Here is a 16,716-nt window from a genome sequence, read left to right on the forward strand (position 1 = left end):
CCAGTGATATATATATATATATATATATATATATATATATATATATATATATATATATATAATTTATCACTGCTAGGATGAATGTTGCAAGAAGGTAAAACCTACCAGTGTGTATATAATATCTCAATCACATAATACCAGTATGGTTTAGACATCTTCTGAGCAACAGTCCCTGTACCTAACAATATAAAATCATACACAAGAGGGATAAGAAGGTAGATCTCACATAAGTATCATTAGCACATAAAACCAAGCATTTTAAAGACTGTGAGCATGTGTCATTCTATGTTTTCTCAGTCTTCAAGCTGTATGATACAGCATATGCATGTTACAATGCACGTTTTTAATTTAAAAAATGTGAAAACAGTATTCTGTGGTGAATAACATTTTAGAAAATTGAAAGTGATGATAAAAAGTATAAAAATCCTCCTCCTGGATACATCATCTTTAACAAAATTGGAAGTTATTACTGTCTGAATCTTATTACAATCTGCACTTTTCAGTTATAGAGAAATAAATTTGGATCAAATCATTTCGATTTTTATAATTAGTGACTTGGACATCTTGTACCTCATGCAATTTTGATTACCTATGGAGAGCCATTTCCCAGAATATCTTCCCACTTAGTGATTCTTGGTAATAGTAGAAATGTCAGATCTGTCCAATTATAACAAGCACAGTTGAGTGTTACATTAGGAAAGAACCGAAGGTCAAATTCAACCCCATGATTACATAAGCAGTCGTACAAATGCACAACCCCCACATATTCATATATATATATATATATATATATATATATATATATACACTTTTGCAGCTCTGGAACTTTTGCCTGCTATTTGTTGTAGGATGTCACATCAAACAAGAGAATTTGGAACACCAGGTATATTTATTTTAGTCCACTGATCATTCAGATGCTAGAGAATATTTCTATTCACCTAACAGTGTGCTAGAACTTGTAAATTTCCAAACACATTCTTACAGTTTCTGCAACTTATAATTAAGACAGCTTCTCTCATGGTGTGTGCTCACACTGAACACTGTCACTGTCCCACTGAGGGCTCCCTTCCTTACAGGCTCTGGGACATCAGAAAGCTAGCTCCAGATTTTAGTGCCAGTCTGACTACTCAGTTAAAATCTAGTTGTGGAAGATAAATTTAGAAGCCAGAAGCCTCAACTTTATTTATTGTATATATTTTTATATTCTATTGTTTTATATTTTCAACGATTTCCCACATTATTACGTCTTTCTATCTTAATACATTTTGAAGGGATGATTGTTCATTTGTTTACTTTTACATTTCTCAAGGTGAAACTTTAGGACACTTGTTATAGATGATCTTATTCTCCTATAACTATTTAAAACTATAGGTACCTCTAGATTTTATTATAAACATTTACATTTTTAAATTTTGTTCACAGAGGATCACAGAGCCTGGAGCCACAATCTCAGAGCATAGATGGGTCTGACCTAAGCCCTCTGCATATATATTTTGGCTGTGTAGCCTGGTGTTCTTTTAGGACTCCTAAGAGTGGAAATAGGGAGTGTCTTTGACTCTTTTTCCTGCTTTTGGGACCCTTTTCTTCCTATGCATTGCCTGTCCAGCCTTGATATGAGGGCTTGTACCTATTCTTACTGTAACTTGTTATGACATGTTTGGTTGATATTCCTGAAAGACCTGTTCTTTTCTGAAAGGAAATCGAGGAGGAGTAGATCTGGGGGAGAGGAACTTAAAGAGGAAGGACTGGGAGGAAATGAGGGAGAATAAACCATGTTTGGAATCTAATATATGAGAAAAATGGGACAAACAAACAAATAAAAATTAATTGATAGCATACTTAGCTATTGTGGTTGTTTAAATATGCTTGGCCTAGGGAATGGCACTATTAGGAGGTGTGGCCTTGTTGGAGTAGGTGTGGCCTTGTTGGAGGAAGTGTGTCACTCTAGGGATGGGCAATAAGACCCTCCCCCTAACCATGTGAGAACCAGTCTTCTTCTCCTAGAGGGCTTTAGATGAAGATATAGAACTCTCAGCCACTCCTGCACCATGCCTGCCTGGATGCTCCCATCCTCTTACCATGATAATAATAGACTGGACCCCTGAACCTGTAAGCTAGTCCCAATTAACTGTTGTCCTTCTAAGACTTGCCTTGGTCATGGTACTTACGATAATATGTATGTATTACAATTAATTGCAAACACTAACAAAGACAATATTTTAAAAAAATTAAATCTATAAAATCAGAAATTTAATTAAATAGCAAAAAAAAAATCACTCCATACTTATCTTCATGGAATTCTCTAATTTAGAATAAAGTGTGGATAGACAAAACAAACACAACTCAACTGTATGTTCCCCACAGAGACTCACTCCATCTTTCTAATCATTCATAGGCTGAAACATGGAGAAATGAAAAGAAATGACTTTGCAAGTGGAATTTAGAAGACATGCCAGAGCAATGCCCATATTGTACCAAGTAGACAAAAGACTCTAAAGCATCCAAGACAAGGTATATGATTTTATGGTTATGTACTGATAAGGTAACTTGTCAAAATATTTTATAATCTCAACATTAAACCACAAGTTGTTTACAAGAGTATTATTTAATTTCTCAATATCTGGAATTTTTAAAAAATATCATAATCTAATAGATGATCAGTTGGTCATTTTCAGCAGCCATAGATTTTAACATTTTTAAACATTGAGAGTTGTATGGTCAATCAAAAAGCTCATCTAGATGTAATATTATTTGTTGGGAGCCGACCCCTAGCCAAAACTGGCTATCATCTTTGCAACCATCTCGAGCCATATACCCTGACAAGAGACTTGTTTTCAACAGCCTCCAACAGTTGCGCACACTCTGATAAACATCTTGTTTTTCTCAAATATCTTGTTTTGCTGTTTAGTGCTGCCATCTGCTAGGCGTGCGTGGTCTCCACACTGCTAGCTAGGCGCACGTGACATCCACGCTGCAAGGCACATGATGTTAGTACCTTCAGGTGTGCATGTCCACGAGGGCAAGGCACATGGTAAAGGGTATAAATACCCAGGATTTCCTTTCAATAAACGAGACTTGATCAGACCCTCTGTCTTGTCTCCAGTCTTCACGTCTCTTGCTCCTCCATTCCCACTCTCTCTCTTGCTAGACCCTAACCCGCAGACCGGAGCAGCAGAACATGCCATTACAAAGTGGCCCCCGAACATGGGGCATCACAGGCTGTTACAAAGTGGTCCCTGAATGTGGGACAGAATGGGCAGTTACAATTATTTATGGTATTCTTATTACTAAGGGTAAATTTTTACACCTCCAGTAATGACTGTGCTATATAATTTTTTATTTTTTAAATTAGATTCATTTTACATAGATTTTTTTTTGTCTCAGCTGAGACTTGTACTTTTCATTCAATATAAAGTTGTTTCTACATATTTGAGCATGGTCATAGCTAGTATATTAATTTTCATATTGTCTTAATGTGTACACTAATAATGTAACTGATTACCTATATAAGATAACCTCAATAAAAATATGTAACATATGGTTTGTGTTTTGAGTTCTAGGACTCAAGATTTCATCATGTCTCTCATGTGAGAGTACAGTTCAATTAAAAATGGCTTATTTAAAATCATTGCCTGCTAAGGACAGTGTTTTGGTCAATTCAGGATATGTATCTTTCCTTTCTGTAGTTGTTTGGTTACTTGGTTGTTTGTTGTTTTCTTCTTTGAAATATGTCATGTCACTGCTTCTTAATGTGTCATTTGATTTCAGATTTTTATGCAATAATAAATAGGTTGTAGACATATTTTAGATATGTTACATTATCTGAGAAGAAAAAGAAATTTGAATGGCAGAAATCACAACCTGTTTCATTTGTTCTAGGTACCTATTAGACCTGCCTCACTCATTTCTTTGCAGGGTAAACTCTATCCTTACCCAGAAGTAAGGAGAAGCCCTCTAGGTCTTCAAGCTAGTAAAACTATCTGCATTATATGTCGCACATACTACAGAACATGTGCTCTCATGGTAAAAGACATGAAAATATAAGTCTTCCCAATGACTGTTCCTCCCTCCAAGTATAGACACTACTGTCTATACACCTCTGCTTCAATTTGCTCTCCAATTTCTTAAAAAATATTAGGTGTTACTAAGTGTTAAAAATATTTCCCAGAAAAAAATGTTAAAAATTATATTAAATTAAAAAAATATTTCCCAGACCTAGCTATCATCTCAGGAGAATTGTCTTGCCTGTATCCATAACTTGGAAGCACTTTAACTAGGAACTAGGAACAAAGACTGTTTTGTTTGTTGTTTGTTTATTTGTTTGTTTTTTACTAAAAGATATATTTCAACTACTCTTCCATTGCAAAATGAAATTCCTAAAACTTGGTGACTTAAAACAGAAATTATCTGGGACTTCCTGTCTGGGCCCGAGCATAGAGCAGGACACAGGCGGCAGCTCTGTACCCAACCCCAGAAAACCGAGAGAAAGAGGGACTCCCAGGTACTTGAACTCAGGAAGCATCCAAGGTAAGGAAAAAGCAGCAATTGCCCCCAAACAGGGAGCAACTGGGACCCACTGGGACCCAGGAATTCACTCCTGGCCCAGAGCGCAGGCTCCATCCGGTCTGGGCTCCAGCACCCAGGAGGCAGCTCTGCACCCAATTTCACAGAAACCAGAGGAAGCAGGGATCTCAGGAGCTCTAACCCAAGTAGTATCTTAGGCTAGGAGGTGGCAATACTTGCCCCCAAACAGGGAGCAACCAGGACCCACTGGGACCCAGGAATCCACTCCTGACCCGGAGCCCGGACCCCTTCTGGTTTCCACCTGAGCAAGGAGCAGATCTTGGGCCTCAGCTCTAATTGCAGCAGCAAAACCCATCCCAAACAGTTCTGACACAACCTAGATAATAGGAAAGACAGACCCCAGACACAGACAGCACAGATAGCACAAAGGTGATCCAGACGGCAAAAGGCAAGCGCAAGAACACAAGCACCAGCAACCCAAGGTACTTGCCATCCTCAGAACCTAGTTCTCCCACATTAGAAAGTCCTGAACTCCCCATATCACCAGGAAAACAAGAACCAGATCTAAAATCACTTCTAATGATGATGATAGAGGACTATAAGAAGGAAATAAATAACACTATCAAAAAAACTTGAGGAGAACACAGGAAAACAGGATGAAGTCCTTAAAGAAACACAAAAATCCTTTAAAGAATTACAAGAAAACACAAACAACAGATGAAGGAATTGAACAAAACCATCCAGGACATAAAAATGGAAGTAGAAAGAGTAAAGAAATCACAAAGGGAGGCTACCCTGGAGATAGAAAACCTAAGAAAGAAATCAGGAGTCATAGACACAAGCATCACCAACAGAATACAAGAGATAGAAGAAAGAATCTCAGGTGCAGAAGATACCTTAGAAAATATTGGCACAACTGTCAAAGAAAACACAAAATGCAAAAAGTTCTTAACATAAAACATCCAGGAAATCTAGGACACAATGAGATACTAAGTATAATAAGGATAATAGGTATAGATGAGAGTGAAGATTCCCAAATTAAAGAGCCAGTAAATATCTTCAACAAAATTATTGAGGAAAACTTCCCTAACCTAAAGAACGAGATGCCCATAATCACACAAGAAGCCTACAGAACGCCAAACAGACTAGATCAAAAAAGAAATACCTCCCGTCACATAATAATCAAGACACAAAATGCACAAAACAAAGAAAGAATTTTAAAAGCAGTAAGGGAAAAAGGCCAAGTAACATATAAAGGCAAACCTATCAGAATTACACTTGACTTCTCACCAGATACTATAAAAGCCAGAAGATCCTGGACAAATATCATACAGACCCTAAGAGAACATAAATGCCAGCCCAGGCTACTTTACCCAGCAAAACTCTCAATTACCATAGATGGAGAAACCAAGATATTCTATGACAAAACTGAATTTACACAGTATCTTCCCACAAATCCAGCACTACATAGGATAATAGCAGGAAAGCTCCAATACAAGGAGGGCAATCATATCCTACAAAGAGCAAGAAAATAATCCTTTTCCATCAAACCCAAAAGAAGAAAACCACACAAACCATGTCTCCACTGTTAGCAAAAATGACAGGAAGCAACAACACCCTCTCCTTAATATCTCTTAACATCAATGGACTCAATACCCCAATAAAAAGGCATAGGCTAACAAACTGGATATGCAAACAGGACCCAGATTTTTGCTGTTTACAGGAAATCCACCTCAGTGACAAAGACAGACACTACTTTAGAGTAAAAGGTTGGAAAACAATTTTTTAAGCAAATGGCCCTAAGAAACAAGCGGGAGTAGCCATTCTAATATCGAATAAAATCGACTTTCAACTTAAAGCTATCAAAAAGGATAAGGAAGGACATTTCATACTTGTCAAAGGAAAAGTCAACCAACATGAACTCTCAATTCTGAACATCTATGCGCCAAATACAAGAGTACCCACTTTCATAAAAGAAATCTTACTAAAGCTCAAAACACACATTGTACCTCACACAATAATAGTGGGAGACTTCAACATTCCACTCTCAGCAATGGATAGATCATGGAAACAGAAACTAAATAGAGATACAGTAAAACTAACAGAAGTTATGAACCAAATGGACTTAACAGATATCTATAGAACATTTCACCCTAAAGCAAAAGAATATACCTTTTTCTCAGTACCTTATGATACATTCTCCAAAATAGACCATGTAATTGGGCACAAGACAGGCCTCAACAGATATAAAAAAAATTGAAATAATCCCCTGCATCCTATCAGATCACCATGGTCTAAGGCTGGTCTTCAAAAGTGACAAAGACAATGGAAAGCCCACATTCACATGGAAACTGAACAACACCCTACTCCTTGATAAACTGGTAAGGGAAGAAATAAAGAAAGTAATTTAAAGCTTTTTAGAATTTAATGAAAATGATGACACATCATACCAAAATCTATGGGATACAATGAAAGCAGTGCTAAGAGGAAAATTCATAGCTCTAAGTGCCTACAAAAAGAAACTGGAGGGAGCATACACTAGCAGCTTGACAATGCACCTGAAAGACCTAGAACAAAAAGAAGCTAATACACACAAGAGGAGTAGACAGCAGGAAATAATCAAACTCAGGGCTGAAATCAACCAAATAGAAACAAAAAGAACTATTCAAAGAATCAATAAAACCAGGAACTGGTTCTTAGAGAAAATCAACAAGATAGATAAACCCTTAGCTAGACTAATCAGAGCACAGAGAGACAGTATCCAAATTAATAAAATCAGAACTGAAAAGGGTGACATAACAACAAAAACCGAGGAAATTAAAAAGATCATCAGATCCTACTACAAAAGCCTATACTCAACAAAATTGGAAAATTTGGATGAAATGGACTATTTTCTAGACTAATACCAGTTACCAATCTTAAATCAGGACCAGATAAACAATCTAAACAGTCCCATAACCCCAAAAGAAATAGAAGCAGTCATTAAAAGTCTCCCTACAAAGAAAAGTCCGGGACCAGACGGTTTTAGTGCAGAATTCTATCAGACCTTCAAGGAAGACCTAACTCCAATTCTCTTCAAACTATTCCACAAAATAGATACAGAAGGTACACTACCCAATTCATTCTATGAACCCCCAATTACGCTCATACCTAAACCACACAAAGACCCAACAAAGAAAGTTCCTGAACAGAACACCAATGGCCTGTGCTCTAAGACCAAGAATTGACAAATGGGACCTCATAAAACTGCAAAGCTTCTGTAAAGCAAAGGACACAGTCAATAGGACAAAGCGGCAATGAACAGTCTGGGAAAAGATCTTCACCAACCCTACATCCGATAAAGGGCTAATATCCAAGGTATACAAAGAACTGAAGAAATTAGACTCTAGACAATCAAAGAACCCTATTAAAAAATGGAGCACAGAGCTGAACAAAGAATTCTCAACTGAGGAAGATCAAATGGTTGAGAAGCACCTAAAGAAGTGTGCAGCATCCCTAGTCATCAGGGAAATGCAAATGAAAACAACACTGAGATTCCACCTCACACCAGTCAGAATGGCTAAGATCAAAAACACAGGTGACAGCAGATGTTGGCGAGGATGTGGAGAAAGAGGAACACTCCTCCACTGTTGGTGGGACTGTAAACTGGTACAACCACTATGGAAAGCAGTCTGGTGGTATCTCAGAAAATTGAACACAGTGTTACCTGAGGACCCAGCTATACCACTCCTGGGCATATACCCAAAAGACATTTCAACATACATCAGGGACACATGCTCCACAATGTTCATAGCAGACTTATTGAATAATAGCCAGAAGTTGGAAAGAACCCAGATGCCCTTCAACAGAAGAATGGATGCAGAAAATGTGGTACATTTATACAATGGAGTACTACTCAGCTATTAAAAACAATGAGTTCATGAAATTCTTAAGCAAATGGATGGAGCTGGAAAATATCATCTTGAGTGAGGTACCCAATCTCAAAAGAACACACATGATATGCACTCACTGATAAGTGGATATTAGCCCAAAAACTCACAATTTCTAAGAAACTACGTATAGACCACATAAAACTCACATAGAAGAAGGAAGACCAAAGTGTAGATGCTTTGATCCTTTCTAGAAGGAGTATCAAAAGTTTCAACCAGAGCTCCTAAAGTCTAAACCACCAGCCAGAGAGCACAAAGGGAGGGACCCATGCACCTGTATAGGGAATTGAGTGTGACCTCGTTAGACTTCACTGAAAGTGGAGGGCCATGGTCCTCGAAAGTTTGGATCCCCTACTGTGTGGGAATTCAAGAGCAGGGAGATGGGACTGGGGGGATGTTTGGAGCACACCCTCACAAAAATTAGGAGGAGGGGCTATGGGATAAGGGGTTTGGGGGGAGAATGGGAAAGGAGATAACATTGAAAGGTAAATATGTATAATATCCAATAAAAGAAAAACACACAGACAAAGGGTCTAAAAAAAAAGAGAGAGAGGGAGAGAGTTTACTTATTTTAAATTATTTTCAAATGTTTCTAGGAGTTGCTAATTGGCTAAGATCCTATTTTAAGCTCTCCACAAAAGAATTTAAGTCTCTGTTCAATATTCTCAAGAGAGAGGTAAATCCTAATTTTCCTCAACAATTAATTGACAAAAGAGAGGCAATCTCACAAAAAGTAGAAGAAGCTATTACTAATCGATATATTATATAGTCTGATTAGTTGTCGGCGGTGCTATAACAGTCCTTTGAAAAAAGATTATTAATATAGATTTATATATTCTTAAATAGGGTCTTCATGACTCTCTGAGTGTGGAAGGAGCGACTGTTGGCGCTTCTGCCCGGATTTTACAAGAACTCTGAAAAATTGGCTTTAAAAACAAAAGAGGGGGAACGGTACACCCTCAAAAGGAGTCCCCCTGAAATACTCTCCATCATGCCTTGTTCACTTTTATCTTTCTAAAGCTGAAAGCTCATGGCAAATCTGCTGCTGACTGACTGCCTCTGGCACCACCGAGTCCAACAAAACTTTGCCACAGATATGGGGAAGGACCCTCTTACCCTTAAAGGGAATGGCCCAAACCCAGTTCCCTTATGGGGCTGAGGATTGATATGCCTGTCTGATACCACAGAAGGCACAGCTAACTGGCTACCAAAAAGATTAATGAAATAAATAGATACCCCCACAAAGCCAGGCCCAACCATAAATACATGAATAACAATTTACATCCAGGGAAGAGAAATCTCCCTGGGAATTCCCTTCTTTTTCCCTTTCCAGGTAAAAATGAATCACCCGTGATGTCTGCTGTTAGAAGTTCTAATCCAGATGCTGGCCTCCGAACTTGTACTACTCAGACCTTTGAAGGGCCGATGACAAGAATATCAAACAGCTAGAGATTGACATCACTAATCTGAAGAAATCCCTCGTTTCCCTGTCTGAAGAGACCTCCTAAAATCGCAAAGATCCTTATTGGACTTGATTTACTCTATTACAATAGAAAAGGTTGTGTACAGCTCTTGACTGTGTACAGCCCTTAAAGAAGAATGTTGCCTTTACATAGACAAGACAAGGAGGGTTAAAGAGAGCATGAAATAGGTAGTGAAGGCCCTAAGAAAAATCAGAGAGAGAAAGAGACAGATGAATGCTCGTAGAAGAACTGGTTTTCAGCCTCTCCAAGGTTGTCAACCCTATTTCCTCACATCTTGGGACCATTATTTGGGTTCTTTTTGCTTTTTCTGCTGATCCCTGGCCCTCAAATAGGCAGACTAATTCTGTGATACAACAGATAAATAATTTGGTAGCAAAACCTACTCAGATACATTATCATAAGTTAGCTATGGAGGACCACAAGACTCAAGAAGAGGTTGTTACTTTATACAGGGTGTTTCCAAAACCCATCTCCACCCAGTCTAAAAGGGGGAAACTTCTGCCCCTAGACCAACCAGAGAGGGGCCACCCAGAACCCCCTCTGACAGGCGATCTGAATTCTTGCTTAGGCTGCGAAGCTAAACACTGCAAGGGAATATAAATAAAAGATAAAAATATCTCTCTTGGTTCCCTGAGGGACAAGCCTGACTGCATAGGGGTTGATGTCAAAAGTATCCCCTCTCCAGGAAAAAGACATTGGGATGGGTATGGCCCTCATGCCTCACTGGACAACGACAGGGGGATTGGAGCCATTACAAGGTCCCCTTCAAATACTGGAGGTCAGGCCTCTATTCCTGCCTTCACAAGGTTAGAATTGCCACAGCCCTTCTATACTTAGAGAAGTGTGGAAATGTCAGGGGCAGCCCTGCTTACACACTGAAGGCCTAAAATCAGCCATAGGCCTAAAATTAGCAATAGACCTGTCATACATGTATACTAACACCAAGTCTTGGGTCTCAGTGGAAAAACATTGAAACATATGGCTATAAGCTAATGTAAACAGGCAGCTTTTGTGGAAATTTACAAGCCTGAGTAGTCATAGACCTTGTAAATATGTAGCCTTGGCAGACTATACCAACTTAGATAAGGACAAGCGAGTCACAGGCAGAGTCATAGTGATTTGTCCCCTGAACCTTCACCCAGCCAATACCCGGTTCTGAAGATACCTGTATTCCCCTTGAACACCCACACTCCATTGTCATCCCCTTCCCCACATCCTGCCTTTCTGTGTTTATAACCCCTGTGTGAATGAATTACGATTTGAGAAAAAATAAATTATATAAAAAAAAACCAAATTATCTGTATCTACTTCTGGGGATAAATCCCAAACACCAGCAAGATACCAAACGGAAGTGATCCTGTTGTGATAGTGGGCATAGTGAGGCTAATAGTAGCTTGCACAGAATTCAAAACTAAAATCTATTCTTTGTTATTAAAATATTTTTGCTACATTTTCCTGTGTGCTTTATTTTTAAATGTGGGGAAAGTAATGTTTGCCTTTCTTACAGCACACTCTTGACACTAAGGCTCATATATACATTTACTCAAAACCATTTTGAATTCTTACCTTCATAAATAGATAATTTCCCAGGCCCTTTTCTCTACCTAAAGTCATATTCATGTCTGAAGTAAAGAGTTTCCTGGCACAGCTTCAAAATTTAATCACAGTTTTCAACATTTGCTAAAGTTTTATCTCTCCCTTGTCAGAAATATTTCATAAATAAAACATGTTTATAGCCTTGGATGAATTTATAAGTATACAAGAAAAGGAGAGGACAACCCCACTGCACTGAGATATGATAGACAAACATCATTCACTATCTCTGTAATTCACAGCTAGGTTTTCATGTTTATCCTTCAGCTAGGGAGTAGATTGTCACAATAGCACTTACCAAGTATTGTGGCTGTATAGCTTTTTCCTGAATTATCTGCTACTAAATCACTGCACCTATATTGTCTGGCACAGTTAGCATGCAATAATATTTGTTGAACTGCTTCATGAAAAATTCAAATCACATTGTTGAAATTTGGCTAAATTAATATAGTAAAATAAAATTTTTAATTTATTATATTAATAGCTGAATTTATGCTATGGCACATTTATAAATATGTACATATTTGTGAGTATTTTTGACTGAGTGTATTTTATGAAGTATGATGATATAAACATGCTTTAAAGCTCTTTGCCACTCTGATAATCTATAATATTTTCATCAAATTTTTCTTTCCAGCTATTCTTTTCAAATAATATATACAAAGATTTTTTTCAGAGAACTCTATAAACCATAAGATTCCAAGGTCTGAACTGAGACGTTGTGAAGACTTCAAAATTGACTAAATGCTATGCTTCCATTTAACACACAACAGAATTACATTTTCTCGAAGGCAAGTTCATTTTGCCTCTGCTTTATTTTTGACGACTTCATATATGTATACAATGCATTCTATTTATCCTCATTACATTCTTCTGTGCCCTCTAACTCCCACTGACCCACTTCTTACTATAAATTAGCCCCATATTCCACTTTCATTTTATTCATTTTATTCATTTATATTTCAAATGATATCTCCCTTCCCAGAACAAACTCCTCATCCTATCTCCCCTTTCTCCCCTACCTTTGCCTCTATGAGGATGCTCCTCCAACCACTCACCCACTCCTGCCTCACTGCTCTAGCATCCCCCTATACTAGGGCATCAAGCCTTCACAGGACCAAAGGCCTCCCCTCCCACAGATGTCAGATAAGGCTTTCCTCTGCTGCTTATGTATCTGGAGCCATGGATCCCTCCATGTATATTCTTTGGTTGGTGGTTTATTCCCTGGGAGCTCCAGGTGTTCCAGTTAGTTGGTATTGTCCTTTAGTTGCAATTGATTAGCTGTAATTCCCGTCAGTTCCTTCAGTCCTTCGCTTAGCTCTTCCATTGGGGTGCCTGGACTCAGTCTAATGGTTGGCTGTGAGTATCTGCATCTGTCTTGGTCAGATGCTGGTAGACCCTCTCAGAAACCAGTCATACCAGGCTCCTGTCAGCAAGCAGTTCTTGGAATCAGCAAAAGTGTCTGAGTTTAGTACCTGCAGATGGGATGGATCCCTAGGTGGGGCGGTCTCTGGATAGCCTTTCCTTCAATCTCTGTTGCATTTTTTGTCCCTGTCTTTCCTTTGGACAGGAACATTTCTGTGTTAACAATTTTGAGATGGGTGGGTGACTCCATCACTCAACTGAGGACCATGCCTATCTACTGGAGGTGGTCTCTACAGGTTCTATCTCCCCTTTGTTGTATATTTCAGCCAAGGACATCCCCATTGAGTCCTGAGAGCCTCTCACTCCTGCTGAGCAGGCTGAGTCCCAGATGTATGGGACTTTCTAGTGGCTACACCCAGTTCCCCATCCCTCATTGCTACATATTTCTATTTGATTTTGTGATCCTCTATACTTCTCTCCTGTCCCTTCCAATACCGGATCCTCCCCCCCCTATTTTCCCTCTCCCTCCTCTCTCCTTCCCAAGTGCTTCCCTCCCTTTACCTCCTGTTATTATTTTGTTCCCCTTTCTATGTAGGATTGAACCATCCCCACTTTGGTCTTCCTTCCTCTTAAGCTCCATATTGTTTGTGGATTGTATCATGGGTGTTGGGAGACGACTCCTAGCAAAAAGCGGCTATCATCTTTGCAGCCATCTCAGGCCATATACCCTGACAAGAAAGTTGTTTTTCAACAGCCTACAACAGCTGAGCACACTCTGATAAGCATCTTGTTTTTCTCACGTATCTTGTTAAATGCCCCCAGCTGCAAGGTACACGTGGTAAAGTGTCTTCAGCTGCATTCCCCTGCTTATGCTTACATATACACCGATGATTGATGATTTCCTTTCAATAAACGGGACTTGAACAGACTCTCTGTCTTGTCTCCATTCTTCATGTCTCTTGCCCCTCAATTCCCACTCTCTCTCTCTTGCTAGACCCTGACCCACAGACCAGAGCAGCAGCTCCAGTTGTTACATAGTGGCCCCTAAACATGGAGCAGAACGGGTTGTTATACATGGGTATTCGGAGCCTTGGAGCTAATATTCACTTATCAGTGAGTATATCAGTAAGTATATACCATGTGTGTTCTTTTGTGTCTGGGTTACCTCACTCAGTATGATATAGTGGAACACTTAAAAACGACAGCTGCTGGCCCCTAGCTCTGCTGCCATGTTCCTGCACTAAAATCTGGCACCAGCTGGCCATCTCACTGGCACCAGCCCGGGACCCAAAAGACATTGACATGACTGCTGCTTCCTCCGGCTAGCTCTGCAGCCTCCAGGGCTCTAGGCATGGCCCCTGGACCAACTCTGCTACCTCCACAACACTCAGCTTAACCCCAGACAATAAAACCATCCTGGTGGTAGATATCACAATGTCCAGTGCCCAGTAGAAGTAAGACTCTTAATGCTTAAAGATGGATTTATATATCAGCAAATACTCAAATCAAAAGATGCTCACACAGATTAGACAAGTTGTCCCGTCTATCCTAACCTTCATATCATCTCTGCCAAAGGCTGGTTAAAGCCATGCTCAGTAACATCAGTTTCCATCTCCACCGATTTCTCTCTCCCGCCTTCTTTCTCTCCGCCTTCCTCTCTCTGCCTCCCTTAGCTCCACCTCACTTTTCCCTATCAAATCATAGGCCTCTGGCTGCAAATAGTTTAGGCAGGGAAATTTCTGCCACAGGATATTTTCTAGTCCCATCCATTTGCCTGTGATTTCAAGAAGTCATTGTTTTGCGTGGCTGCATCGTACCCCATTGTGTAAATTCATTGGCTCTATAAATTGATTTTCATCCTTTTCTTCTTACTGTCATTACCAATGGAATGTGTTTCTTGGGCATCTAGTTTTATCTAGTTTATTTTAGTTCAATAAAAAAATCTGTGTCATTTAAGCTTATTATTGAGAGATAGTCACATTAATTCCTTTAATTTTCATTAGTTTTTTTTCTGGTTGATTAAATGACTGTTTGGTCTTTTCTTTATCCTTTAGTACTAAAAGGAGGATGCTGACTTGTTAGGTTAGACACACTAGACTCCTGCCTGGCTCTCAATTATTCATCACTCTCATGAAATTTATTCATCCATATTTACGCAAAACTAAGTTAATCATCTGTCTCCTGTAGTTCCTCTAATGTGAGGATCTGACTTACCTTATGTTTGTTTGGCATATCTTTATTTCTTCATAAAACTAGCTTTGCAGGATATATAATCTTGCTTGATAGTTACCTTAAGTGCTTGAAGTGTATTGATAAGATTTTTCCTTTTTTGGTGGGGTGGGGGTGGGGTTGGTGATATGCCTTTGTAGGTGCTTCCTAGTTATGACTTTCAGTATCATTTCTTTCCATTGAGTGTTTGATATCATGTACATGATATATTATAGATTCATTTCTAGCCATGCATGTTTGGAGTTCTATGCAGTTGAAAATATTTCTTTCTATAAATTTTGTTGTATTAAGATTGTGGCTATGGTTTGCCCTCTTCTTCAACCATGTAGATTCTAAACTTTTGTTTTTTGTTATATCCCAGAGTTTGTGGAAGCAAATATAACTGTAGTCATGTTATATTTGTTTTTCTTTATTGTGGTGTGAATGTATTTTCCCAACCTTGTGTTCAACTCCTGACCCTCTTTCTTCTATTTGGTCAAATATATTGGTGATGGTTTCCCTTGTGCTTCTCATTTGATTCATTAGTTTTCATTCATTTTTTTTTATCTTTTTCTCAATGTCTTTGCCAATTTTTCCTTCTGCATTGCCTACCTTTCCATTCATATTGCTGATTGTCTCAGCTATTTTACTGGCTTTTCCCTCATGTTGCTGATCTTCTTCACATCCTTTGGGGAACTCATTCTCTTATTTCTGTCCTCTTTGGGATAAAATAGTAAACTTGAAATCTCCATGCACCAGTCTACCTATTTCAGAAGAGTTGGATTCAATACATAAGACTTATTGCCTTTTGAGGGGTCAGGTTGTTATGCTTTCTATCCTTCACAGTCTTCTTTTACTGTCATAATTTACCCATCTATTGCTTTGCATATAATTTCTTGGTTTAATTGAGGCCATTCTGATTAAGAATTCTTCCCTTAAGATTTCAAACCCTAGTACTTTTCAGAAAATAAAGCAAATTTACTTTTGGAAGTAATTTCTCTTACTTATTCTCCCATCAGGGAGCCATACAGTTGAACTGACCTTTGGCTTCCTTAATTTTACTGTGGCACCTGCTATTTTCTCTGAAGTTTCAGAAACCAGTTAATATTTTAGTGATTTCCAAAGTGGTTCCTCTTTCTCTCTTTAAGACTCTGCTTGTTACTTTGTGGTTTTTCTTTGATCCAGATTTCTCCTAGGTGGCTTCTAGTGATTTGGTTTTAGAATAAAGAGATACCAGCTAGCCCTGTTTTCCACAGATGCATTGAATGATTCTTTCTCAAATCACATTTCTACACCTCTATGCTTGAATTGTCTTGAAATTATTGGTTTAATTGTACAAATTCTAATTAATATTTTGAAGCTACAGAGGTTTAATTTTTTATTTGCAGTGTTTATGTAAGTGATTGAAATTGATACAAAATCCAAAGGAAGATATTTTCAGCGATCACACAGACATAAAACAAGAGCACTGACATTTCAATTGAGACTTATTTCTGTGTCCTAAACCCACCTTGCCTCTAAAGTTTAAAAGCCAAACACAGATGTCCAAATTATGACCAATACTGCCTTTTGGAGAGTATGGAAGAAATAAATATTAACACAAAATGTCACTA

The sequence above is a fragment of the Grammomys surdaster genome, unplaced genomic scaffold (assembly GCF_004785775.1).
Source record: "Grammomys surdaster isolate TR1022 unplaced genomic scaffold, NIH_TR_1.0 203, whole genome shotgun sequence".
Taxonomy (NCBI): domain Eukaryota; kingdom Metazoa; phylum Chordata; class Mammalia; order Rodentia; family Muridae; genus Grammomys; species Grammomys surdaster.